Consider the following 24,662-nt stretch of genomic DNA (forward strand, 5'->3'; position numbering starts at 1 on the left):
TTAACAACAGAGAGTTAAACTATTAATGTTTAAATTAAGAATAATACCTTCTGGAGCCCAATCCTGCTCCTATTGACTTTAATTGGACTAGGAATGGACCCAAAGTACCCTTAAAGGATTTAGCCAGCAAGGAGAACAAGCTTTTACCTGTAACTAATGAGCCCACCATGGCAAATGGAAATTTTGTTCATCTCCGCTGGATATGTGAGCTGGTCTTTATGGGGAAATGGAAACTGTTGAAGTCCTGGCACCAGGACTATGCTTGTGGTAACCTGCTCTCAGATGCTACCGAGCTGGATTTGGGTTAGATCACCGAAAGCAAGGATGCCTTTTCACCTCCCTGTTTTCCTACTGTGATGAAATTCCCAGACGGTTCTTCAGATGGGATAAAAAGAGGCTAGATCCTCTACACAGCCGACATAAATCATGCCTTATTGCATGAACCCCCTTCCAACATTCCTTCACGAACACACACATACACACACCCATTATATACATTATGGTGTAAATATATTATGGTTACATTTTCAAGTCCAAATCCATCATCTGGGCCTCCCCATGCAGAAACCTTCTGTGTCAAAGTGAGATCCCCCACACGCTGCTGAGCAGTATCTGACTCCTGAGGTCCTGAGCATGGCCTCAAAAGCTCAGACCCTGCCAGACTCTTCGAACTTCACAGCTTGAGCTCATCTCTGATGGAGTTTATACCTCCCAGATGCAGCCAAGTGAAACAGCAGACATCTATCAGAACTGATCCTTAGGAGAAGGCATGGTTAGCGGGAAAGGTGACATCCAGCTTGAAATATCTGTTTTAGTGAGGATGTTAGCCATTCCCTTGCTGTCTTACTTTTTTTTTTTGGTTAAAATAAGACCAGCTCCATCTCTTTCCCCAGAAGCATGTCTCAAAAATAGTCCCTGTTGTCAGTCTGGGTTTCATGGTGAAGAGGATAGATGGAGCCATCCAGAGATGCAGCAGCAGATCCCACATCCCATGACCATGCTCCATCCAATACAGTCATTCTCATGTCTTGATATCTTTTGATGAAGGAAGCTGGGAAAACGTCTTTATAAAGAGGACATTCTGCTGATGAGGAAGACAGAGAGGCATCTGGCTTAGTAAGGCAAGGGAAATACTATAGAAATTATGTGAGAGCTTTCTTTTTCCCCTTGAAAGACATAATCCCTAATGTTATAAACTGTGGTTTGGCTCCCACGCCAATTTTGCCCAGCGATTACTGCAGAGTGAGTCTTGATTCAGACCAGTTTAACTGGAACCACAACTCAGCTGAAGGTGTTTGGAAATTATTTTCAACCTTCAACACTCCGGAGACCTGGCTGGGAATGTAGCAAATAGATCAAGGAAATTAAAAGGAACATTGGGGTCACTACTAGAGGTCAGGTGAGAAAAAGAAGAGTTGACCCTGATTAATCAGAAACATGATGCTGTCGAGAAGAGAAAATATTTTGGGGTTTAGACTCCTGGCAAACAACAGCAAAATACCAACAACTGCCATTGGCTGGATTTTTTCCTACCAACCAAACCAGAGGAAATTCCTGAACTGACAATGAACAGGAACAATGAGTGAGTCAGTACCCTCCACGCCAGAAATTCTCTGGATTTCCTAGCCAGACTGATGTCTTTGGAAGGTCACAGTGATACAGAGATACATTTCTGTAGAACTTGGGGGTTGAAGAGAAGCCAAGCCAAGATGCAGATAATGAATGCAGAAATATCCCAGCTACCCAAAAAACGTCATATCTTTGGAGAGAGGGAAGATACATTTTCTCACTCATTCTTTCCTAAATTGTTTGCTCATTTATAGCTTTATGTTGCTATAGTTTTATAAAAAGAGTGTTCAGATGCTGTCTCTGCTGTTGACCCTGTAAACCACCTAAAAATAGTTGTGGGAGAATGGTGTTGAGAAATCCTGACTATTAGTACTTTTAACCTGTCTAGTCTGATTCCAAGAGGGTTGTTTTGTTTTGTTTTTCAGTTTGTATGAGGTCCTGGCAATATCTGACACCAAAGACATGTAAAAGCCAGAGGTAACATTGATATTGCTTTTTTCAAGAGTGCTTATGCCTTGGTGCGCCATGTGCTGGGTTTATTCATGATTACCTCTAATACTCATCAACTTGCGGATACAGGGTTGGGGCTTAGGGCTATTCTCAAAAACAAATCAACTACAATCAAATATAAAAATAAATCTAATCAGTATAGCTGGCAGCAGGGGTCCAAAATTCAGCCTGATAGCAGCTTGTGTTGAGTTTGGGTAGATGACTTGACTTGCTGCATCTAGGGATGGCACAGACACATAGTGACATAGTGAGACGAGTTCATTAAGTGCTCCATAAACGATGGAAACCCAGGAACGGAGGCAGAAGTGGGCAGTCGGGGGAGAACGTGATCTTGAAATCCTAATGGGAGTCTGTTTTCTGTGCCAAAAATTGTTATTTTTACCATATGTTACTCCTCTGTTTACTTGCTATTAATTTAAATAGAAAACTGTGAACATTATCTATGGGATTTTTTATTCCCCTGGTAGCTGTAAAGTCCCTAAAATCCCACTTCCCAGTCCCGATCTCACACTGTTAGTACCATTACTAAACTCACACACGATAGATAAAGAGTCTGAAGACATCCAGGCACACAGAACAGATACACAACGTGATATTATTACTGGCATGCTATGAATTTCATTACTTTCAGCAAGTATCAATGGAGAAGTGACCTCCTTGCAATGCAAACACAACCAGAAACCACAGCCCCCAGGCCCTTTTTCAAACTGAAATTTCCTAATCTCACACTACTGTACCAAACACACAAATATGCAACAATGGATGGAAAGAAAACAAGACTTCTCCGTATGAGCATTGGATTAGAAAGGAATGGCTGGAAAACCTAAATTGTAGTACAAGAACATTCCAGCTCGGGGATCTGATGACACTGGAGCTGAGCTGCGGTTTAAAGTACCACCAGACTGGATAACCTTGTGCTGAAACAGCTTCATCCGCATTATCTCTGTGTTATTTTTCTCTGCCATAATCAGAGCAGCTACTGTTATTGTTAGATAAAGATGAAAAGCTAACCTGGGAAAAACAAGGTGTTTTTATTATTATTATTTGTTTATATCTACAATTTCAAAGGGTACAGTGGGAGCAGAAGATATCCTCTGGAACACACTGTCAGGAACTGCAAGTTGATACAGATGTAGTGATTTAATCAGCCTGTATGACACCATTTATTTATGCAAAACATCTGTGACAAAAATGTGGTACTTTGAAGGCACAGTGACATGCGCCTGGTCATGTCTTGCATATGAAAATGTGTGATAAGAGCATCCACATAGCTTGGAGAGGTTGATTTCAGGGTGTATTTGCTTTATGTACCACCTATATTCCTGTTACACAAGCAGCTCAAAACCCAGGCAACCTATTATATTGTTTTCAAGAACCGCAGTGAATTTTAGATATGAATTCAAAATTGCAATCCAGCACACTACATTGAAATGGGCAGAGAAACCAGAATGTACCGATGTTAAAAAAGAGGCAAAAATAAAGAAAACGATATATAAAAGACATAAAAAGCTTTATAACACATTAGAAGGAAAACTTATGTGCAAATTTAAGAGACTGCATGACTGGATATGGGATTGTTGTCTCTTAAACAACAGTATGAGAAAATATTCAGAGTTCATGCATACACCAGCAAAAGTTTACATGGTAAATCAGTAGCTTGAGTGCTTCCAGAATACTAGTACATATGAATGTGTTGAAACTATTGTTTCTGTTGTCTTTTTAATGCTACTGGGAAGTTTTTTGTGGTAAAGCAATAGAGTTATTGCCAGCTACATTATTACAGTCTCAGTCTAACATCTGCAATTACTATGGAGTAAACGGTTTGCATCCCATATGAAATATAAAAAAAAATGAGGAACAGATTTCACTATTATTCTCTCTCTCTGTGAATTCTGTGACATTTTTTACTGTTTAATCGTGCCTGAGCAGTTTAAAAGTCTGGGAGAAAAGGCAGCCAAAGCGTTCATTTGCAATCAGTGATGGCTAAACATCAAAAAATTAAATTAAAAAAAAATAATAATTAAAAAAAGTTGGTGGTTCAGAAAAATGTCAGAGTTCAGGTGATTATCAGAAATCTATGGAAAATCCCTCTAGAAATCAGATTGAAACACAGTGAAAGGAGGCCCTCATACTCTGTTTTCTGAAAAGGTCCTGGTCTGAATATGTAACCCGATTTTTTAAATCTCTTTATGAGATTCCCCCTTCTCTGTCCTGTTCAGCCCAAGGTGCTGGTTCTCTCTTTCTATGCAGGTCACAGTTGGGCACTCTTGGGTCTCTCTCTTCCGTGATCAAGCACCCAACCCTACAGCCACCCACTTGTAACAGCACCAGCCATCACCCCATTTCCTACATGTTCCTTCTCACAACCTATTCCTCAGAGCTGGGAGGAGATCCTACCACAAATATCCATCCAACTAGCTTATTTCCTTTCTTCAAAGCCCTCCTTTAACATTTTCTTCTGCCACAGTGCCTGCAAAGAACAATAAAATCCATAAAAAGCTGGGCCTCCTGGAGTGAGGAAATAATTTTGACAATATTCCTGACCAATACCAACTTGCCTCTTCCTCTGCGCAGTCACCTTTGAAGGAAGGCCTTCGGTGTGGTTGCCCCAAGAGCAAAGGGCACTAAATATGCCAAAATTTCATCCTCTGCCCTATTTTAGGTGCCTTTAAGATGGTCTCTGTTGCATAAGGTGTCTAAGATGCTGGACCCCGTGATGGAGACCTCATCCTTGCTGGGGTGGTTTGGGTCATTCAGTGAGAGACACGGTGCTTGCACTCATTTCTTCTGGCACAGCATGGCCTTGACGCAAGGTTTAATTTGTGGGAAAGCTTTAGCCAGCTAGGATGGACTCCAGCCTTTAAAAAATATACAGAAAAACTGCTTTTATGGACCTGCCAGGATGTGCATTTCTTCTGTGTTATCATCACAACCTCAAACAGGCCTTAGACAGCAAGACCTTGACGCAATGCAGTAAGCCCCAATTCCATACTGGGTATTTCTAATGCCAAAAGCTACTCCAGAAGTAGCCAGTGCAGGCCTTAGTATGCCCAGGATTTCCAAAACGCTTTCACATCTTCAAAGCACTATGCAAACAGGAGCTAATTAAACTTTAATTAATGTCTTGACAGGTAAAAGGTTTTTCATTTTGCTTTTAGCTAACACTCATTCACTACTGGTGGAAATCGCCTAAGACCCCAACTAAAACACTCTCAGGGTAAACAGACTGTAATTTGCTGCATACATTTAGCTAAGAGCTGAGTGAACACCTTTTTTGTAAATGTATTTACTTATCCTTTTTAAAAAAAAAAATTCCTTGTTTTTTCCCTGCACAAAGATAAATAAATAGCAAGCTGGAATTAAATGACAGAATATATGTAAAACAGAGGGGAAAGGTTAAATACCAGAGTGAAATTGGGCATTAAAACAAAAGTCCATTCTCAGGGTGTAAACAAAGTTTCCAATCCTTTCATCAAAAGTGTTTACAGCTTATTTTTGTAATATGAGTCTAAGTGGATAATGTAGCACACAGCATGGGTCTGCGCACTAATATGTTCCTGTTTGTGATTTTAAAAATCATAACATCCTTTGAAATATGAAAATCCTGAGTCTTGATACAACCCATATTATTGAACTGATGCCAGCCACCTATATGTATCTGATTTGCTTGCAGCAACCCAGGGATTGGATAAAGACCTGTTTTAAGAGCATAGACTTCATAAGGTGGTAATGAAATTACACAAACTGTGCAGTGATTCAAAAAGATGCTGAGTTTTTCTTCCTTCCCTGCTTAAGCTTCAATGGAAATGCTCAGTCTTCATGTTCTTTGGAAAATCAGGTTGTTTAAGACCAAAAATATTATTTTCAGAAGCAAACAGTGGCTTAGAAACTCAAGGCTCTCAAGAAAAAAACCTTGATCTTGCTGACTTTAGCAATAAAAGGTCTTGGTGCTTTGAGGATATCCAAGATCTCATCTACCTATCTGCATTTTTCTTTTTTATCCAACATTTCAGTGCTAAGAAGCTTCTTCCACTTGTTCAAGGCCCTAATCAAATCATAGTGCAACAGATTTATTGAAAGCCTCTCCTTCAATCTGCTGTACAGGCCATGTTGGAAAAGAAAACCCCATGGAGACCTCAATTAGACGGTCTTACTCCCTTCAAGAAACACAGCACACCATGGTACACGCTGTAGTGTATAAGTTCTTGCTCTCTGCTTCTTGTAATGGAAGTGGTTTTGTGGCAGGAACATGGGACCCGGTGCCAGGTAGGAAGCCCATGTTACGTTGCCTTCTGCCAGTTCTAAACAGAGCAAGGCCATATGGTCATCTGCACATACCTCTGTACATATAGACTCCACCTGTGGTTTGGGTGTACCACAAAGACAACATGGGAATTGGTGCCTAAATTTGGGCACCTCACTGAGAATTCTGGTCAAAAACCACTTCAAGAAAACTGGACCTGGACCAGCTTGTCCTGCATCACCTGATGTTTGTGCTGGGAATGTAAATAATGCTTCTTCCTTCTTGTGTTCTCCCAACTACAGCACATCGGTGGTGGGTTCTGGCAGGGTTTGCTGAGAAATATTTTGAAACCCTAGAAGGAGGGAGGATGCAGGCATAAGCTCTCAGAAACCCATGTTCATTTGTGACTGAGAGCTTTTTGGATGCACTAGCTGCATTTTTAAGAACGAGACCATTGGCAGGACTTTCTAAAATCATTGGTCTCCTGCACCAGAAAAGAGAGAGCCAAACCCTTTCCATTGAGTTTGCTGTCGACTGTTCTTTTTTCTTGTGTTGCTACAGGAAGCACTAGAAGCCAATATCTTTAATAACTAGGATCCAAGCAGCTTTCTTACATCTCCTTGATGTTTTGTTCAGACCGATTTATATAAAAAGTTTTGCAAATTCTGATCAAGTTTACCATTAGAAACAATTCCTGTTATTCAACATTTTCCTTTGTTTAATTTAATCTGATTTATTCTAAATTTCTTCTCATGCCAGCGAAACAATCTCTTTCCTTTCCTGGTGGTTTAGAGACCTCATAAACATGCAGACAGTTATCATGTCATCTCTTAGTCATAATTTGGGCAATTGACACATATTTAGGTCTTCTTAATCTTTTCTCATAAGCCAGTCCCATTTGGCTCTTCATCATTTTGTTCCCCCTTTTTTCCATTTTTTCCCCCTCTGAGCTTTCTCTGCATTGTTGATATCTTGCTGACGTTCCCTGGATGGAACAGCATTCAAGAAATTAGACAATCACCATTACCACACTTTGGAAAACTGTTCTCTCTCTGGTCAATTAAGCTTCATCTCTCTTTATGGAGTCTCCATAAGTGACAAGTTTTCTGCTGCCATATCATACAACCAGCAGAGATCAAATGTGCTGCCCCATTGGTGGTCACATACCCTTACATGCCTTTAGGCTCTTTCTGCAGGAGATTACTTACTCTGAGTTGAGGGCTTCTCAGACGTTCAGCTCCAGTGTTTTTTACAAGTGTTTCCCCTTCATCTGCAAACACAATGAGCATTTTCTTTGCTGTTTCTTCCAGCTCATTAATGAAAAAAATAGATTAAGTTAGGCATAACTCCTTTTCTTCTTCCACTAGTACTTACTTCATCGCCTCAAACCTGACTTCTTAAAATTCACCTTAGTTTACAGCATCTCAGCCAATGCAGAGACCACAGACATGTACTTATATCCAGGCCAGATTGAGTCAATCTTTCAAATAAGATTTTATGAGGCTATCAAATGCTTCACTAAAATATGGATATATTTGCCCAGAACCCAATGTAGCTATTTTAAACTTCCTGGCCAGGCAATTAAAGTTGGAGTAGCTGGTCACAAGAATGTCAATACCTCTTACGGTGGTCTTCTGCTAGTTCAGAGCCAAAAGCAATGTTTTTAAACCAGCTTTCCTCCCTGCTAAAAGCCTCTGAGCCCCAACTGCTGTATCAGCACATCAAAGTTGTTTAAAGTGGTAGAAAATTTGGGCACAACTCCTTGATTGGACAGATCCAGCCATTGTTCCTGTGATATTCAAATGGAAAACCAAGGTAAGCCGAGACACCACATCAACCTTGTTAGTGTCCTACTGTGCATTAGCTAAATCACCTTGTCTCTTGACACTACAGGTACGTGGTGTCAAGACCGGCATAGGATATTGATGTCCACCTGTGTGGACATGCCCTCCTAGCACATTTGGGCTGCTCTAAAGTCATCTTAGCCCATTGCAAAGGAAACTCGGAACTGGGAAAAGAGAAGTCCAAGACCTGAGGGCACTACACATTGTCTTGTCATCACTTGATTTAATAGTTAACATTATTATTAGATTTAAGAAAGAACATAAGGAACACATTTGTCTGGAATCACTTACCACTTGGAAGTCTAGGCTCACAAGAAGATATGAACAGCTTCAGCAGGTCAGACTGGAAGTCCATACCAAATAACCTCCTATCTGCAACTGTAGTGAGAGCCTAGAAAACAGTACAAATGTATTAATATGTCAATTCTACAGCAATACTTCCCCCCAAATACTTGCCCAACCTACAGTGGTTTCTGGCTCAGGCACTTTCTGAACCAGATGTGGCATCTTTCTGTTTAATACAAAACCCAAATGGATTTTTAAAACCTACGATGGATTTTTCTTTCATGAATGTATCCAGTAAACTTTTAGCACTCCTGTAGCAAGGAGCTCCAAAAGAAGACTAAGCATGGTATCAAGAAGGATCGCTTCTTCTCAGTTTAAACTGCCAGCTACCAGCTTGATTTCATGCTTCTGACTTTTTGTCTTAGAAGAAAAAACAGCAAACAGCTGCTTGTTATTCTTTCCTTGTCACTTATAATTCCTGAGAGCTCCATCATATCTTCTCAGTCATATCTTTTCTGACTGAAGAAACCTGGTCCACTTGATCGTTCTCACACTGAAGATGTTCAAAGTCTTTAATTATCCTTGGTGGCCTTCTCCAAGTCTGTTCCAGTTTGACTAGTTCCTTTGGGAGCTGGAAGATTTGAGGTATTTTGGGTGAAGATGCACCAAATATTTACAAAATAACACAACATATATATATTTATATATGCATATATATATATTTTTATATATATATTCTTCATGTCTTTCTTAGTAATATCTAACATTCATTTAGCTTATGGAGAGCTGCAGATAAAATGCATTTCACAGTATGATCAGTTTTATAAGATTCTGTGTTATACCCCTAACTCTCCTCAATTATTAGAGTTAGTTTAGAGCATAACAGAGTTAGATTTAGTGCAGAAGATTTTCAGGACCCTCCTCCCCTATATACATCACTTGAGATTTATCTGTCCTGAATTTTACCTGATGTTTTATCACTCAGTCATATACTTCCAAATGGATTTGTGGCATCTCATCACAGTCAGCCTTCATCTTTAGCCCGTGAATAATTTAGTACTATCATCATTGTATTCTTATCAGTCTGTCTCCACTCTCATAGTATAACTTCTTTTCAGTTTTTCCTAGGACTGCTGCTAGACCCCAGTCTATCTGTCAAGCGGAGTGACCCATGCAGATCTATAGCCTTAGTGACTGCTGAAATGCCTTGGAAAGCATCCTTCCGTGCTAGGATGAGTGATGTGGGAAGAAAAATAGAAAGAAATTTCCTCTTATTCCTGGAAATAAATTACAATTGTTCTTTAAGTCTGCAGACGTCTGGCTATTACATCATCGGAGGCTCTGGTGTTTCTACTAACAATCACTAACAAAGGAGATGCATTTCCTTCAAGGAATTTCACCCTTTACACATCTGATATTAATTCTTGTTGGGCCAAAACAAGAATAGGAATAAGTGACTTTTTCAATTTATGTTTACTTTTTCCCAGGCCACAAAACATCCATTGACTACAAAACTTAAATTTACTGCATAACAAATGCCTGTTTTCGTAATAAGTTAATAAAGCTGTTTCACAAATAACAACATGAGAAGCTACAGATGCCGACCTAAGAACAAAAAAATACAAGCCACATTCGATTTTAATCTGATTTTTTATTAAATATTTATCACAGTATCTGAGAACTGAAGAAATTTGGTTCTTCTCAGTCATTCTGAGACGCTGAAGTCAGCAAAGGAAGGCAAGATGCCTTCTAGGGGTTATAGATCTCACTTTCAGACTGCAAGTTGATTACTTGCTCCTATTTCCCCATCCCTGAGACAGGGAGGATGTTTCTTTGCTCACTTACATGGGAGAAAGTGCTAATTTAGAAAGTGGGGTGGAAAAAAACTGAAACCTGGGTTAACAGTAGCTCAGCCCAAACTCAGTGGTTATAAATAAAATGAGCCAGGAGCAGATCCCTGGCACTGGGGTGGCAGGGCTTGCAACCCCATGGCATCCGAGCCACTGGAATGGTCCCTGGGATCCATGCTCACCCCACCCTACGCATCGGTCACAGCAAATTTTCCCGACAGGCAGAAAACATGGCTGAGCAAATATGCACATTGGGCCAGGAAGGGGAATAAAACACGATGTTGATTATTATCTAAATATTACCCTCTTTGAAGTGAGCAGGTCTGTGTTTGGGGAGGATCGGATACTCTTTTCTCACAGTTTGAGGCACATCATGAGTTATTTGGTGTTCTTGCTGTTGTGAAGATTATTTCACTACAGCCTATTGCAAAGGGCTAAATAAGGTGAAGGGCAAGGGAAGGCATGAGGATACAGACACCCTACGGTGTCCGGCTGAAAAATGCCTACGTTATAGCACAACACAGCCATCAGTCATCTTCCAGTGCAATTGCTGGTGGGGAAGACAAGCAGGACAGGCTGACTTTAGTGTCCTCTTCTTCACTGCCCCAGGGCAAGCAGCACCAAGAGGTGTTCCAACAAGCAGCAAAGGATTACAGGTGGGATAACTGTCCAGGGAAAATTTCTGCAGTGCACCATCCCTCCTTGTTCCTTTATTGAGTTTGAGAAGCTGATATTTGAGCTTTATTCTTTCCTGAGAAGACTCTGTTCTTCCTCTTTCTCCATATTCTCCATCGGGCAAACAGTAGGGTGAAAAAGTCAGCAAAACTGGGCTTGCACACATGAAGAATCTGGTCAATGTTGTATTGAGTCCTTGCCATACATGCACAATGTCCTGTATTTAAAGGATGTATTTGGAAATAAGCCTGCTTTTTTCTACTGTTTATTCAATTTCTCTCTTTTTTTTCCCCCAAGCATCTGTTACGGGGAAAAGTCAGTAAGTGTCAGTGTCATTCAGGATCAGGCCAGGACAAGCAGGGCTCTCCTACGTCAGTGCTTTTCAGGGTTTTACCACATTTGGATGCAATGCGGAGTCAGAGATCTGTGATGAATCGTCCTTCTGCATCTTCATCTTGTGCCACTGAGATATAAAACAGAAAGCGTCAGCTTGCAATAAACTCACAGATGTGTTAAGTAACACACAATGAAGGTTCTTTCAACAAATTGCCAAAAGGAGAAGACTACAGTGGGAATAGGAAAGGGCAGGCTGCCTCTCTGCCAAATTCGGCAGTTTGTATTTTACAGCCGGTCCCAAATCCATTAGAACCTCATTTATCTGCTTAATCTCCATCCCCTGCCCTATGTTAAGGGACATGTAAGGATGAGGGGATTCAGCCTCTCCAGGGATGCTGGAGCTGCAAGAACAATGCCAGTATCAAGGAAAGTTTCTGAAAGTTTAATGATTTTGGCAGGTACTGTAACAAAAAGGAGGGAAAGTTTCAGCTCATGCAGGGACCGTTTTCTTAACCAGAAATAAATCAGATATTTGGCATTTTCTGAGTTGCCACCCTCTAGAAAGAACAATATATGGTTGGCTGTGTGAGGATGAAGTGTGATGGATAAAGGGAAGAAAAAGGTCACCTCTATGGCTTCAAGTCTGCAGGACGCATTTCCATGCCATGCTGAAGACTTGGGCTGGTATGGCCTCAGCAGAGCTACTGAAAGATATGCTTTTTTATGACCACAGATAATTTTCTTCTGAATATGAAAACCCAGAGACAAAGAGGTCTCTATTTATAAGTGTTGGAGCAGAGAGGTTGCAAACTGTATCCCTGAGCCAGCACAGGCTGGGGTGTGAGCTGAGTGGGAAGTCAGTGGTATCAGGGATGCTGTTGGGAATGGTGCACCACACTTTGCCCCTGACACTTCTGGCATCTTCTGCACTCTTTGACACTGGGAGCCTTTGAATCATACCTGCATCAACCCATAGAAAGCACAGAAATTAAGTAGAATCCAACTTTTCACTTATCCCATACAAGCTTGGCCCTTGACCGTATCTTCAAATGACTTTTTGGGGTGACATGCCTAGACTGAAAAGTTATGGGGCACAGATTGGGCCAGCTCCCCTTCCCACCAGCAGTGGTCAGACCCTCTGCATACCCCTAGCTGTCCAGATTGGCAAAAGCCAGAAGTTTTCTGGCCTCATAAATGATGTTTTCTATAGCATACGTAAATAAGTGCACCCACTGATTTTGTTTTGGAGCATTTGAACAGGAGTCATATTTTTAAATCTTTCTGTTTGAAAAACAACCTGAAGGAGGTTCCTTATAGGAGTGAAACTCCATAACAGGAATCTTCCTCCAATTATTCCTTCATACTGGGACGACAAATGTCTCTAGCTGGGAGCCTTGCCACTTTGCTTCCTTCCATGTAGAAAGAAGGGAAAGGTTGAGAACCGAGGTTGTGAATCCCTGCTGTACTCCTGGAAAGTAATAATATTAATAGCAGCATCAGTAATAGCTCTTAAATCAGGAGGACTTGCTGCAGCTTGCTCCCACGAGGTTTGCATGACAGCATTTAACGTTCACAGGAATGACATGTTCCCAGCAAGAACATTCTCATTTGCATTATGGCAGGACATGGAGACCCAAGTCAGATTTGAAGTGTTGAGCAAACCTGATGTGACAACATAGTCCTTGTTTCCATCCCATGTTTAGTCTAAGCTAACCCTTCACAGACCCTCCTCCCTGCTCCGAATAAAAGCTTTGTGAAAAGGCGCATGCAATGCAACAACAAGGAATAAAATGTATAAAAGCAACAGAGAAAAGGAGGCAAAAAGCACTTGAACCTCCATTGCCTCCAGAATTGCTGTAAACCCTCAGACTTCTCTGTTTTCTAATAAGCATAATGAGATTTAAGGCTTCTCTGTTAATTACCAGAATGTGGAACGAACTCTTACATGAGTAACATCATTGTCCTATTTTGAAAAGTAATAAAATGGAAGTTGGGTTAAAACTTCATTATGTTCTTCTATGCAAACACCATGCCAAAGCACAATGTGTTATTAACACTTGGGTAAGAAATAAGCTGACACATGTTGCATTCGCCACAAAGCCAGCAAGAAGTCCAAAGTACATGGAGGAAGATATCATTATCAGACCAAACTGCACTCTCCAACTATAGTCTCAACTATTCCATGGGTAATTATTCCTGATTTTGCAAAATGATAAAAATTCGTGTTTTTATGAAAACACAGTCTCCAATTTGTAAGGAGTCCAGTGTTCAGATCCAAATCCCTTTACAACAGATAGAAATGACTCATTAAATTCAATACAGTTTGGATCAGTCTCCTATGAAGGAAACCCTTTAAAACCACAGCGAGATTTTACATATGTACAAGTTATAGAATTATTCTCTCTGTTTTATTTGCATAATCATCTAGGAAAAGGCTGAAAACTAAGGAAGCTGATCTGTTCCCAAGAGATGGAAAAATGAGGAGAAAACTGTATCCTAACAGAAAACAATTAATTCTGCTTGTGGGGTGAACATTTCAAAACAGAGGACCAACTTCATGCACTTAATGATTTTAGGAGCACAAATCCCACAAGCGGTAACAGGACTTCTCTTTTAATTCAGCTATATACCTTTAAAAATGCTGTTCCTATATGTATGGAGTATGCATATTAGGTATACACAAAGGAAGGATAACGTGCTACACTCATTAAAACAACTAGAAAATATGCATTTTAAAGAAACAATTCAATATGTTTTCTTTGTGTTCAGCTTGAAGGTTACCTAGCAATTATTTTAACTACAGGAAATTACAAGTAAGATTATTTTTTCTGCTTTTTTTCTTGTAAAATAAAATATGAAATTATGATATATATCTTTTACTGCAAGAAATATTACTTCAAATATAGTAATGTTGTACAAATTACAGGCAACTAGAAGTAGGTTCATAATAAAATATAATGCAATAAGTTTCTGCTTTTCATAAATAGGTATGATGTAACATAGAATATGGCTTTCACTATTAATGATTTTTTAAAACACTATATTGCGATTTTAAAATGGAACTGATATCTGCAACCTCAACAGTAATATAGCACTTTTACTCATGTTCGTATCACTATAATGCACTGGTTTTAGTGTTATTTTGTACTGAGAATAATATTTCATAATGCTCGGTTTCTATACTGTGGCTGTTAATGTGTTCTGTGATTTACGATCAATTTTGTTTTTCAGATCAAGAGTTCTGTGTTTCAGAGAAATATTTTGCCAACATTGTCATTCGGCTTTTAAATTCCATTTCAATGTTAACATATTTTTAAGGAGTGAAGCTAAAGAACAAATATAGCACATATGTTTTGAAAACTGTACAGCCTTGTATAGTTTTCATGCGCAGCCAAACATTCGTCATCATCTCCCTGCTGCATTTTAACCACTAATGTTATTATTCCTTTCTTTTTTTCTTTCTAGGTAGCAATATTAATGGGATATCATTTCCCTACTTTTGTAAAAATCTCTCTCATGTTGCTTGTTCAGTGGATAAAAATTCACAAGTCAATAAGCAGTGAGACCACCACTGAAACCTCATACTCTGGCTTTCGGCTCAGCAAACTCACAAAACAAGCTTCACATTTCACCCTTGTCCCCTGCGTTTGCTTTAAGCTGAACCGCATTGCAGAAGCAAAAAATTCTTCCCGTCCCGCACTTTCACCATCAAAGAATCCAATACACTATGGCTGAGGCAGATTGCAAAAAAACCCAGAAATAAACAACCAGGCAAACTGATTAAACATCAGTGAAAAAAAGTTCTTAGACATCAGATTTCCTGAGCTTTTTCCCCTCTCTCGCTGCACTACTTACTTGTAATTACGTCTGGGGCCATTCCTTCCTATTCCACAGGATAAACTGGAATATACTGCTCGGCAGTTTTGTCTCTAGCTCTTTAAACACTAGAGACCTTATATGCAAACAAACTTTTTTTTTTCCCTGCCTGTTATGAAATTTTAATGATCTTCCAAGGCTCTCAAAATCAAACCAACTTTCTTCCCTCCCCCTGCCCCAACAGCTTGGCTTCTTTATACCTTTTGTTTCAGAACTGCGCCCAAACTAAATATACTAAACCAGGAGGGAATTATAACTTTAAAATAGGGGTTAAAGTGTCCCTTGTTTTCCCGCGTCTCTTCCCGTTGCTGGTAGACTGTGGGACTGGGCTTGGGGACTGTTGGAAAAAGAAGGTTGTGAAATGGAAACCAGAGCAGAGATGTAGTGTCCAGACGGAGAGTCCTCAAAAAAGGAGGGGATGAGAAGTGCCAGCTCTGGTGTACACCAAACAGCTTTGTGATGGATGTGTTTATCCTTAAAACTAAGCTCCCATTCAAGGCTGTGATAGCTGGGCTCAGGCAGGCGGATGGCAGAATAACGCTGGGCTAAGACAGGGTCTATGTTAAGGTGCCTTGTCTAAGCGCTCCCTGATGCCTCAATGAGACAGTTTTTATTAAAGGTGATCTCTAGAGCTTAAGGATCACCTTAAGATATCTCAAATGGACTTTATTTTGCTGGGAAAGCAGGCAACATCCCTCCACAGCCTTCCCCACCGCTGGGCACAGCTGGACTCAAAGGACCTCAATGTATTAACAGCAGAGTTGCAAGGTGATGATAAATGCCATAAAATAAGTAAAATACCTGGTTAGTCTGTGTTGCTGACATGTTATTTTCTTAACGCAAGACTTGCCTGGAGATGATGGGTAGTGCCTTAAACTCTGCCAAAGGTATCTTTGCAGTTCTTGTTGCTGCCTTTCACCTCAATACCTCCAATTTCATAGTATTTGAGAATGATTCTTCTAAAACACCACCTACTCCAAATCCTGCAAGGGGAAATTACACATAGATGGAAATTACAGCCTATCTGAGAATTGCCTAATTTATACCAAGTGCTTTAGCCAGAGTGGTTGTTTGGAGATCTGACTGTCAATCCTTAAAATGTTGGTTTGTACCCCTGAGCTACAGCGAAGCTGTCATTATGTGTGGAGCTAGCAGGTTGCAGCCCAGATTGCTTCACTTCAAAATCTGACATCTAAAAAGCACCAGCACAAAACGTGACCTGAGCAGAGGCTGGCAGGAATGAAATGTTGCTGCAACAACCCATGGAGTCTTCCCTGCTTCCGAATGCAGGTGTTGGAGAAGGGTGATGTGTCACACTTGGTGTGCTTAATAGATATGTGGGAAATGTAGGAATTTCACAAACATCAAAAGTGTTGTGTTGTCTCAGGATGAGGAGATCTGACTTAACGGTGCTTGGTTGCAGAGGAGGATGTTTGGCAGCTGTCCCATCCCAATTTAATGTCCCCATCAGTCCATTAGTGTACGAATGGGGAAGAAGAGAAGAAATAGCTATAAGAAAAGTCAAGGGAAAGCATTTGGGGTAAGAAGAAGAGGAAGAATTACAGGCAGGAGGGCAGGTCATGAGTTGGAGACTGGAGATTTGAGGAGTGTTCAAGAAGCCCCATATCATCCCTATTTACAACAGCTCAGGGAGAGCAAACGCTGCATCTCCATAAAGGGGGGAAGAAGCTGCACTTCCAAATTGTCCCCGGCCCTCCTCATTTAGATTTAACCCCCTGCAAAGGGGCCAGTCACAGCTGAGCACCACCAAGGGTTGGCCTGGGAACGGGGTCCGGGTTAGGATTCGCACACATCAGTAACTCACTCCCACGGCCCTGGGCAGCATTGTTCTCTAAAAGCAGACATGTTTCCTTCCAAGTAGCAGACATGGAAAGAAAAACACACACAAAAACAAATCATCTCGTCCTTCCTTCTCTGGATGGCGAGCAGCCCGTTCCTGCTTGTCACTGAGGTTTGAGGTGGATGCGATCCCAGCCTGACAGAGGAGATGGGGGGATGAAGAAGTCATCTCTCAAGTCCCTTTTCCCTGAAAAATCCACTCCTGAGAATGGCTGGTGGTACCAAACTTTTTCTTCAACCTCTCCTACGTTCATCTCACTGTTACCAGCCCATCTCAGCACATCTCAAAGGCAAGCATGGGCTACTTGAGGGTTTTTCCATGTGTCAAATTCTCTTTCTAGTCTGTTGGAAAGGATCAGAATTGGCTCACAGCTCTGTCAGGCTTCCCTAATATTCGTTCAGTGCAGCTCTACGTGTCTCCGTAAGGTCTGGAGTTTTCCTAATGTCTTTCAGGCTTTCGGGGCTGCAAGACTGTAGCAGGAAAGAAATCTCTACAGAAAGAAACAGAAACAGCCTTGGGCTATTACACCTCTTGGGCTGCATCCAGTCCTCATGCCATGAAGACACTGAGATGCAGGGTAAAGCTCTGATGATAAAAGTTCCTGGGTGTTTTGAAGGGGATAAACCCACCCTTTGCAAAAGGATCTCCACCACTTGTTGCCCCGGCTCCCTTATTTGTCTCTCATTGGCTATTTTTTTTTAAGCTTTCCCTCCTCACAAAATAATCAGTAAATCATAACAAGCTAAAAACACAGTTGGGCATCTGTCCTGCCGCTGGGGCTTTTGGCTGCTTTGAGATCATTAAACGGGCCTGGCTCTACGCAATCTGACAAATACGAGGTGAACTTTGCCCCCAGGTCTGCCACCTTCACACAGCAAGGGCACATATTCCACAGCTGGGGAGCTGTTATTCGACTCGGACTGTACCACAGGTCAGAATTTATGGCTTTGTTATTATTATGTTTGTGAGTTTTACAGCCACATGGGTCCTGCGGGAACCCGCAGCACTTTCGCTTGGCCATGTTGATCAGACATTCATAATGCGGAGAAGAGGAAGCATTGAAAATGCTGGGAATATCCTGTCTAACACTGTCTCTCATCTCTCTGACCCTCAGGTAAGGGCCAGACTTTGTTTGCACCCAGTGTCGGAGGAAGCTGATAAAGGGCATAAGAGGCACATGGAGGGGGAGTCAATGGCAATGAACGCTCAGCAGCATTGCTGCCAGACAACTTCACTGCCCTGTTTGTTCCCTCTAATGACACATGTCCCAAATTTCCTGATCATAACAGTCATCATGTTGCGCTTGGTGTTTTATTGCCCTCTGATGTCGAGCCAGAAGCTTCACAATGGGAGTTAACCTGATGTTAATGAGTTTAACCACTCCGGTTCATCTGCTGACTCCTCAGAGTGCTAATGGCGTTGGGGGGGGGGCACAGAGAAGGATTTTTATTTGCATACAATGTAAATGCACCACACTCTGCCCACATTTCCCTATAAGCCACCGACAGCAATGACAAGAGCTCAAAAGGTTTGTGTTTTGTCTCATTGATGCCTGTGGTTTGTCACTGGTGGAGTGAAGTATCTTAGGTGGGAGCCTTTACCCTGCACATGTGATGGATGGATGCTGGTGAACATCTGTCAGGCTTCCTTGTGGGGACTGGTTGTGAGCAAATTTTCTGTTGCAATATAAATTGTGAGGCCACTGACATGATGGCATCTCTTATTGGTACCCAAGATGAAGGCCCCACTGAGAAGGATGAAGCCTTCCAGTGTGGTTAGCTGCCAGAAATGATCCTGTTTGGCCATCTGACCCCCTTGAAGCAGCACAGTCCTTCCCAAACAAGTTCACCCAGCCCTCAGGGAATCTTCATTCTTCAGCAAAGTGTAAAGCTTCCCAAAAAGCAAATGTCCTAACCCCCAAGGAGCACCAACACCTCCCACCATCCACAGCCAAGAGCTAATAGAGGCTGTTTCGTTGTCTCCCTTGCTGGGAAAGGGACATCTGGGCCAGGGAGCAGGGTATCTGATGGAGATGTTGTTGGCCAGGTCCGAAATCCTTGCCTGAGCCACTGGCCTCTGAAGCCATAAAACACTTGAGAATTTTTGCCTTTTTCCGTCTTTCCCCGCTCCCTCTTTCACCCTCTCCCAGGCAGGTCAGTAACACCCAGACCTCCAGGAGCCACCTCTCTTAACAGGCACACTGTTAAAGGCAACAATGGCTTTGTATTTTACAAGACCTGGGGTTTGACATTCGTCACATTTAGATGAAGAAAATATTCAGGCAATGTCATCCTTTCATTGCCTGTCCATCCTGGATGAACAAGGGTGTGCAGGTATGTATAATTACCATTGGGATCCACAAATCTCTGTTTCGCGAACGCACCGTGCAAACTAACCTTTGAAGTATTTAAAAAAAAAAAAAAAAGGAAACCATATATAATAAAAAATGTAAAACTCCCTGGCATCCAATGATATGGCTATTCTGTAGCATAGGATAAACTTTCTAACCATTTTTTTTACCTCCTGTCTGAAGAAGTGATTCCTCTCTCCACCTGTCCAGAGAACATATCATCTTAATTCAGCATACCTCAGCTCCTGCTGGGCAAGAGGAATGGGATACCCACAAGCAAAGGCCAGGCCAGGAGTCCTTTAACCTCATAAGGCAGCAACGCTACAAAGGCATCTACAATTCCCCTGGATTTTTCTCTGGGGAGGCAGGTGCTGTCTGTCCTTGAGGAGCACAAACATCTGACATGGCCATGACTTTGTGTTGTGTCTTGTCCTTCGCTGTCATGTGTTTCTGCACTATGGCAATTTCTGGCTTTCCCCAGAGATGCTGAGATCTTTGGCAGTGATTACCCAGAGCACCTACAATGGTTGGGTTTGTGTAACCACCACCTGGCTGCAAATCCCTGTCTCTGTTCTCGGCCGCTTATGCCGAGAGTGACCTGAAAAACCAAAGGCTTGATGATCATCTGGGCTGTGTGCACCAAAAACTACTCATAGACATAGGAAGCTGGGACAGATCTGCTTGTCTGGTGTCATCACGTGCAGTTCCCCAGCAGCACGTGCTATCACAAGAGCACCCAGGGAGGTAATGGTGCTGCTGCCAAAATGGCAATGGGAAGGATCTGCCAAGGACTCAGGGCAGAGGTGGTGGGAGAACAGAAGAGATTCGGTGTCCCCAGAGTCTGTGGGGTTTCCCACATGTGCCAGCAATTCACACCCCAGCTTTTACGAGGTGAGAGGAGCTGCTGGAAGGCATTTTCCCAGCTTGTCGGGGAGGCTGATGCGAACCCCCCCAGTGAGGGCAGGTTCTGCAGCCCCAGGTGCAGCGAACAGTGGTCAGCAGAGCTCCCGGAGCCCACACATGCCAGTCTGGAGAATGGGCACGGGAAAAAGGTCAGCACTGCTTTTATAAGAAATGTAACGTCTATTTATTAAAAAAAAAAAAAAAAGCCTACTGATAGAGTACATAAATGCTTCTCTGCACTATGAGAATTTCTCTCTGGAGCTTCTGAATAAGGGAGTGAATAATTAAAATCAAAACAAAGTGAATGCAAAACAAAACAAGCCCAAAAAACCAAACCAAACCAAACCAAACCAAAACAAAATGAAACAAAACAAAATAAAACAAAAAAGCCAACCGACCAATCAAACAAACAAACAAACAAACAAAAAAACCCAGAAGGTAAATACACATAAATTTCAGCTCCGTTGCTGCAGGCACCAGTTGGATGAATGTAATCTACTTTTCTGACACTCAGCAGAAAGAAAGGCAGAACAGAGCAGGAAGAAAGGAGGATCTGATTTCATGTGTTTCATCTTAGTGAGCCCGATATCACACGTGCCTTTTACAACAAGGAAATGCTCTGTGGGCGCTCGAATGCCTGCATATGGATTTGTGTGTATGTGTGATATACTGAAGGACTTTCAGGGTAGAGCCTCATTGTTTAAGCACAGCTCCCCGCTTGGGCATGTAAATGAATCCGTGTGGGCGCTTGGATTTGCACTTCACACTCTCAGCGAAATGTTATACATTTGTGTGCAGCATGAGAGGGAGAAAAGGCAACGGGTTGCCTGGCAGTTTGGGGTGACCTGGTGTTATTTTGGTCCTGGTAACCCCCAGACTCATATATATATATATATATATATATATAATTCCTCATTACATCCTGCACAAATTCCTTCTGGTCTGAGAGTTTCCATTCTTGATCTCTGTCCAAAGGTGAGCGTTCGTTGTCGAAAGTTTGTTCTAAATTGATTTAACTATTTTTAAAAGTTACTCATTGCTGAATAAATATAGCTTTCCTCCTGCAAATGTATTTCCCTGATTTCCTTCTGCAAAGGGAGCAGCAGGGCTATAGTAAAACATTTTAGAAAGAATAGTCTGGTTGATACCAAGGGAGCTAAATGAAAGAGAAACAAAGAAAGCAAACAGGATATTTATGGCAACTCTAGAGAGCTCTCTGTATGTAGCCATTAAAAATAGCCCTTAAGTGAACAATATTGGCTTTCTGCTCTATCCTCAGTTACAGAGGATAAGCTTTGAAAGCCTCATAAGCACATCCAAGACTTGTGTGAGTAACTGTGGATTGACAGGTGAAAAGAAATAATTCTGAGCACCTTCTTAACCTGCCTAAAAAGCAGTTTGACTTGAGCATGTACTGAATAACTCACCCTGTTTTGTTTTTATATGTAGTTTAATCATTCACTATTCATTTCCCTGGAGAAAGTTTTCAGTTCCTCAAGGAAAAGAAAAATGTAGCAAAATTGGGCGGCTCCTGTGCCTTTTCCTGCTTCAGATTTTGAGTTGCTATCCTTCCTTTCAAAAAGATGAGTAAATGAAATAGTTGAACAGGAAAAAAAAAAAATTTAGTTTTAATTTTCTAAATAAATATAGGGGAAAAAACATACATGGTTTACCTAATTAGCAAGTGCCTCTTATATAAAAAAATTCACAGTATTTTCCCAGTTTAGACATCACTAATTTACAGTGAAAAGATGTTGCTGTATTAGCAGTTTTCATCTCCAGTAAATGCCTCCAAAAGTGTCCTGCACTGCCCAAATGTTCATTTTTCTGCCAAAAAATAAGCTGCTGTTTCCCTTTTTGTGTGCAAGCATTTGTCACTAATACAAGCTCAGGTCTTCCACTGTTGGTCAGAAACACGCTGAAGGAAAGTATTGCCTGAGATACATCTTCCTTAGACAGCTTTGTCCTTTCTGCTCTTTCCTCCAGCAAATGTATCAAATACTGCTTTAGAAAGCTGGTTTGAACAAGTGAGTCAGTGTTTCAGCATTCATTCTATTTTTCCAGCTGAATTTAAATTTTTTTTTTTTAAACATAAATGGCTTCATTAATGTCAATTTGCGGATCTGTTAAGATGTAGGTGGTCCGATGCCTTAAATATGACTGTACATTTGTTCCACTCCACCATGCTGAAAAAATGCTTCAGTGGGATACGATGGAAGGGATTACCATCCAACTTACGGGTTTTTTCTTTCTGTTTTCAAAAACAGCTGTGTCAGAGATAGTCCTCCCCTCCCTTTGCTCCTCTGACCTCTGATTCTGCAATCCGCTTGGATTCCCTCCAGGGAGGGCAAATATTCCCTCCACCTTCCCCCAGAATTGTGTGTTCCTTTAACCTTGGAACAATCTTTAGCCACTAAAAATAGATTCCAGGCTCCAAAATTCGCCGACTCTTCTTGTACTACAGCTGCATTTTGACACTCTGTTCTCCTGGGTGGATCACACGTGCTGTCCCTGCCTCCCTGCCAAGGCTGACAAAAGCACAATGTGTCACCAAAATTTTGAACATGAATTCCAATGACCAGATGTCTCTGAAAAAAAAAAAAAAAGTGCATGGAGATTTTTCTTAAGAAGAGCAACAGAGAAAAAAATTCACAGAATTACAGCCTCATGGAAACTAGAAATGGAAAATTAGTTAGATCATCTAGGCTATTTCTTTGCCAATTCAATATAATCCTCTTTGGCACTGGCTGGTTTAGAAGACCTAAATGAGAAACCTCTTATCAGGATCTGACAAGATTATCCACAACCCAAGATATCTCCCAGTATTTCTGACATTTAGACTGAATTTCTCCTTTCAGAACAACATCCTCTCCCTTCATATCACGGACTTCATCACCACCCGTCTTTCTACCCCATCTTCATTAAAGGACTTCAGATCTTGAGACTTTCTCCATAAGAAATGTGGGGTTGTTTCATTGATATTTGTAAGGTAATATGCCTGCTTGGTGTTTTACATGAGTTTTTGCAGGATTCACAAATTATCTTTCAACCAAGACACACAGGAGCAAAGATGTCTATCTGTCTGTTTGAGGAGAAACTGATTTAATTGTTGCATGACTGTAAGGTATCCATAAAGAGTACTCATACCCAGAGATAGCCCCAGGGAAAATTATACCAATGCAGGGATGACCTAATGGATTTTCCAGATTTAGGGTGCGGACAGAAGGTGAAATTGAGTTTCCAAGGTGTTCCCTTTGGTATCAATATTATTATACCCTATGTCACCCCATCCCTGCTTGAAATCAGTCACTCTGACCCCATTGGTTACTTGTACTTTGGAGAGATTAAATGCTCTTGTTATTCACGAGCACCACAGTGAAAGAGGGGGTGAAGAAAAGCAAATCTGAGAACTTAATGCAGCAGAGAGCTCCGACAGGTTGGTGGTCTGGTGTGGTTAAATATTCTCTTTCTGGGTTTCCTTGCTGCTGGCAGAAAATCCTCAGGGCCAATGACCCACAGGTCCAAGTAAAACCATTTGTATCAGCGTCCTGGTAGCACCATATATCACTTTCATTTGAGAACTGTCCTCACAATCCCTGCTTGTTCCTGATCAATACTTCACTATGAATAAAAGTGAGCAAAACAAATGGGGAAGATTTATTAACCCTGCTGATATGTTAAAAGCATTCTGTCAAAGAATTTGAAAAATGCTTCTCATATTTAGTGTACAGAGACAGAAAATCCCTTTTGAGAAAGGAAAGGTATGTAAAATACATCAGTACCTCAGTGTGGAAATCCAGACCTGGCTCACTCCATACATTACTGATGAATAGGTATTATTGAAAATTGCATGTGGTTCTTAGCAGGGAAAGCAGTTCCACATAAGAATGAGAAAGCAATTGTCAGCACTCAAGGAGAAACACTGGTCACATCTTTAAGGAAGCTGAGAGAATGGGACGCTTTGAGATGGTAAAACACAAGATTAATGGAATTGGGAGATACTGTTGACAGAATTTCTTGAGGGGAATGAAATTGGAAAGCGATACTTGTTGGGACGTGGCCCTTGGAAATTTGCAGCAGTCTAAAGCTATATACAGAACTACTCACTGTAATAAAAGTATGGTCTGAAAAGAAACGAGTATTTGAACCGCATGTCAGAAAGTCACTGCTGGAGTGTGATTCCAAAAAGCACGTTGCAATGCAGCAAATGAATCACAGACCGCAGGGTTCGTAACATACGTTAAATGAATCCAACATGATGCGCTGCGCTACGGGGCAATCATCACCTTCAGCATTGTCATCAGAAAGCAATAACCAGCTTCAAGGCACCACCTTCTTCCAAAGTGGTTTTTAAAGGTGC

General features: G+C 41.4%; 1 long non-coding RNA gene across 2 annotated transcripts in view; it reads right to left on the reverse strand.

Annotated features, from left to right (window-relative positions):
• Positions 1-3,134: 3,134 nt before the first annotated feature.
• Positions 3,135-24,662, reverse strand: part of LOC136107488 (uncharacterized) — an 80,416-nt gene continuing 58,888 nt past the window's right edge. Inside the window, exons 1-5 of one of the 2 annotated variants that reach the window (XR_011741202.1) lie at positions 11,940-13,369; positions 10,605-11,439; positions 8,458-8,557; positions 7,531-7,632; positions 3,135-4,937 (exon numbers count right to left, since the gene is read on the reverse strand). This is a non-coding gene — a long non-coding RNA (uncharacterized lncRNA). Of the gene's footprint in view, positions 4,938-7,530; positions 7,633-8,457; positions 8,558-10,604; positions 11,440-11,939; positions 13,370-24,662 lie in introns of those variants that run through there. The other variant, XR_011741201.1, reaches the window with a different exon arrangement.

The sequence above is a fragment of the Patagioenas fasciata genome, chromosome 13, assembly GCF_037038585.1.
Source record: "Patagioenas fasciata isolate bPatFas1 chromosome 13, bPatFas1.hap1, whole genome shotgun sequence".
NCBI classification, from domain to species: domain Eukaryota; kingdom Metazoa; phylum Chordata; class Aves; order Columbiformes; family Columbidae; genus Patagioenas; species Patagioenas fasciata.